This window comes from Bison bison, unplaced genomic scaffold, assembly GCF_000754665.1.
Source record: "Bison bison bison isolate TAMUID 2011002044 unplaced genomic scaffold, Bison_UMD1.0 scf7180017864239, whole genome shotgun sequence".
Taxonomy (NCBI): Eukaryota; Metazoa; Chordata; class Mammalia; order Artiodactyla; family Bovidae; genus Bison; species Bison bison.
In genome coordinates, this window is record NW_011494811.1 from 4,017,099 (window position 1) to 4,021,748 (window position 4,650).

The following is a 4,650-nucleotide window of genomic DNA, read 5'->3' on the forward strand; positions in this document are numbered from 1 at the left end:
AATCAGTCCTGAATATTAACTAGAAGGACTGATGCTGAAGCTGAAGCTCCATTACTTTGGCCACCTGATGTGAAGAGCTGACTCACTGGAAGAGACCCTGATGCTGAGGAAGATTGAAGGCAGGAGAAGGGGATGACAGAAGAAGAGATGGTTAGCTGGCATCATCAACTCAAGGGACATGAGTTTGAGCAAGCTCTGGGAGATGGTGAAGGACAGGGAAGCCTGGTGTGCTGCAGTCCATGGGGTCACAAAGAGTAGGAAACCTGACTGAGTGACTGAACAATGACAACCTGCTACTACAATTTTAAATATTGGTCATATTTTTTAGCTGTTCTTTTCATCTTCTTTAGAGTTCTCTTTACTCCTTACTTGAAAAAAGCAATGGCAACCCACTCCAGTACTCTTGCCTGGAAAATCCCATGGACAGAGGAGCCTGGTAGGCTTCAGTCCATGGGGTTGCGAAGAGTCAGACACGACTGAGCGACTTCACTTTTACTTTTCACTTTCATGCATTGGAGAAGGAAATGGCAACCCTCTCCAGTGTTCTTGCCTGGAGAATCCCAGGGACGGCAGAGCCTGGTGGGCTGCCATCTCCATGCTAGCCCATGGGTTGGCAAACTGTCCCACGGGCCAAATACAGCCCACTGCCTGTTTGTAAATAAAGTTTTATTGGAACACAGTCATGCTCATTCATTTACATATTGCCTACAACTGTTTTCATGCTACAATAGCAGAGTCGAGTAGCTACAAAAGAGATGGCCCCCAAAGCCTAAAATATTTTTCTCTACAAGAAAAGTTTAACCACCCCTGTACAAGTCAGTTCATTATTCCAGGCCCTCCTTATGTTTAATAGTTCTTCATATTAAACGTTCCCTGTTCAAATTTACTGTGTGACTTTCCTAATCTTCTCAGACCCAATCTAACATGTCTCCAGCTTCTCTGGCCCCCTTTCACAGACCGCTTCCAGGCTTAGCCGTCCTATAATGCGAGTGCTCCTCAAGGCCCTCCTCTCCACTTTCTCTAACTTCTTTTCCAAACGACTTATCTGCTTGCCTATCTTCAGTCACCAGGTCTGTGGAATCAACTAAAGCAAGCTTGGTTTTTAATCTAGGTTCTATGAATGAAACTGCATGCAAATTTTGTGTGGATGCACAAATGTGCATATGGATAAGAAGTTCTCTAGCCTCATCTTTTGGCACAATGGCTCAATAGTTAAGGGCACAGACCCTGGATACAACCTGCTTAAGTTTGAAGCCCAGCTCTGCCACTATGGCCTGGGCTGTTGTTTCAGTTTCCATGTCTATAAAAGAAGGAAAATTGTAGTATTAATACTTGCCTCAGAGAGTTGTTATGAGAGGTAAAGTAGTTAATAGATATGGAGCTCTTCCCTGGTGGCTCAGACTACCGGTAAAGAATCCACCTTTCGGGAGCCGCGTTAGGCATTACTGACAAAATAGAGGCACAGCCCTAAACCCCCTCCCTTTGTTCCGTAGGCACGGACCCGGAATGAAGGAGTTAGGCTTTGTGATTCTGACTTGTTTTTCCCTTTTCTCGGCTGAGTTGACTGAAGAGAATATTAAGGTGCTTATTGTTTTTGAGAGGAGCATGAGAAGGCATAAAGCCTTCTGCAACTGTGCTCAAAGAATAATTCATAAAGTTAATCACTGACATTTGTTCAAGGACTTTTACAAAAAAGTGTTCCAGGGTGAGCGCACAGGCCGCAGCTTGAGGCTATGGGAGGGGTTGCTATCTGAAGCCCATTTGTGAGAAAAGTTTATGGCAAAGGAGTTTGCTGAATTTAGGGCTTAGGGATAATTAAAATAGTTAGAAGCTAAAGATTTAAGGATTGCTGTAATGTTAGCATATTCTACTATAGCTTATAGAAATTAGGGACTTTAGAGATATTATTAAGTAGAAGCCCTTTCTAAGAAATAGTGAGCTTAGGATACTAGGAGCAAACAGGACTCTATGTGGTATGCAGCCCAGATATTAGCATGAGTTACAGTGTATTCACAAGGACACATGAGAAAAAGTAGATAAGAGAATCGCTGAGGAAAGAACTTCTTTTGAGGGGCAACAATGATTTTTGGAGAAAAATAAATCTGGGTCCATGGGAACTAAAAATATCAAACCTCTGACCTAATGCTTTTGTAAAAGTATAAAAGAGAATCATAAGCTTGAAATAAACAGGCAGTCCAAGTAAAATGAGAGGCTGCCTCAGTTTCTCTCGCCGACACTGCTCACCCCTTCAGGTTGAATCCCTGGCTGCTGGAGCTGGACTCTGGCATCCACCTGCAATGCAAGAGATCCAGGTTGGATCCCTGGGTCGGGAAGATCCCCTGGAGAAGCCTGGATTTTTGCCTGGAGAATCCTATGGACAGAGAAGCCCAGTAGACTACAGTCCATGGGGTCGCAGAGTCGGACACCGCCGAAGCAACTTAGCACACATGACATATAATAAGCACTGTATAAGCACTGGGTCTTATTGCCATTTCTGGCACTGCCCCTAACCTCTGTGGCCTAAATAGACCAATGTTTTCCTTCGATCTAGTGGCCCCTGTTTTAACTTTGTGTGCTCACTCAAGTCCTCTGCTTAGAGAATTCTTGCCTGTATGTTGCTTGTCCACTAAATTCTGACCTTCTTCAGGCTTCAACTCAAAGAGGTTAAGTTGTTTCCTCAAAGAAGTCTTCCTGATTTCCAGATCAGAAGGGGTCTCCTGCTATAACCTCCCCAAACTTTCTCTATTTCCCCTCGTAACCCTCATCACAATTTATTCATAGTAATCACTTGTTGCAGAGGTAATTTCTCCCTGGCTTCTTTCTGGACCTCAGCACAGTGCCTAATACATTGTAGGAATACCATAAAGTCAAAGTGTTAGTTACTCAGCCATGTCCAACTCTTTGCAACTCCATGGACTATAGCCTGCCATGCTCCTCTGTCCATGGAATTCTCCAGGCAAGAATACTGGAGTTGGTTGCCATTTCCTCTTCAAAGGGATCTTCCCAACTCAGGGATCGAACCAGGGTCTCTTGCATTGCAGGTGGATTCTTTATCGTCTGAGCCACCAGGAAAGCCCAGGAATACCATAAACATTTGTCAAATAAATGAGTGAATGTATAAGGAACAAAACGTGGGACAAATATTGTTTCTGTTGTTTAGTCTTTAGTGAGTGAGTGAAGTCGTTCAGTCGTGTCCGACTCTTTGCGACCCCATGGACAGTAGCCAACCAGGCTCCTCCATCCATGGGATTTTCCAGGCAAGAATACAGGAGTGGGTTGCCATTTCCTTCTCCAGGGGATCTTCCCCACCCAGGGATTGAACACGAGTCTCCCACATTGTAGGCAGACGCTTTACCGTCTGAGCCACCAGGGAAGTCTTTAAGTAGTGTCCAGTTCTTTTGCAACCCCATGGACTGTAGCCCACCAGACTCCTCTGTCCATGGAATTCTTCAGGCAAGAATACTGGAGCGGGTTGCCATTTCCTTCTCCAGGGGGTCTTCCTGACCCAGGGATTGAACCTGCTTCTCCTGAATTGGCAGGCAGGTTCTTTACCATTGACTCACCAGGGAAGCTGATTCAAATATTGGATAACCCAATAATTAACGTGTTACAAAATATGATGACTATTAGATAATCAAATTTGTATTGTGTGAAGGAAATACTCTCTTTGCCAAGCGCTGTAACATACACTGGCTTAAACTGAGCCTGGAACACGTGTCTTTCAATCAAACGGAAATGAATTGTCCAGAAGAACCAGAATACGTTACTCAGTGCAGTCAGGAATCACAGACAGATGATGACTTAAAACATTTCCCATCTGAAAAACATTCATTCTCTGGAAACAAGAAAGTCCTCAGATGGCAGAGCTAAAAGGAGTGACTGATCAGGGAACCTGCTTGTTCCCAGAGAATTTCCACGGCTTTATGCAAGGCAGGATTAAGTACTTTGCCAAGTAGGCAAAACCAATTGTGCTAATCTGAGAAATCCACTGCTACCCTGGGGGTTAAAATAACCCAATTCTTCAAGAGAACTATATTCTATCTTCAATTAACACTCAAACACCAGGAAAATTATACTTTCTATTTCATGATATGTTTTTATTTCATTATAATTCAAAAGACACGAAGTGATTCTCCTGTAATGTCTTCAGGGACGGATTGTTTCTGCTCCTTTGGGTGAAGGAATCCCTAAAGAATTTCTGCCCACCCCCCACCCCCCTCCAACTGTCAGACTCCAACCGCTCCTCTCCCGTGTAATCAGCCTTATTAGAACATTTTCCTGACGCCAATATTTGACCTCTAGAAGAAACATGCGGTAACCGACTAACCATAATTAGGGAAACCTGAACCAGGGTCTGGACTTGGGCTCAGGGTAGAAAGGACTGGGGAGATTTCACGGTGGCCAGAGGGGCCATGGGAGAGCTGGTTGGATGGTCCCAAAAGTCTTAGATCCTAGCCGGTTGGGGAGTCCTTGCGTATCTGGGGCAAGATTCAGCTTCTCTCCGAGTCTGGGAATTCGGAGCGCACATGCCGAGCTTCGGACTACATTTCCCAGAAGGCTCTACTCCCCGGGTTTTCGTAGTTTACCAGGGCGTGTCTTGGAGGCGAGGCAGCAGTCGGCGAGCACAGTTGGGGCAACTCGCTGCGGCTG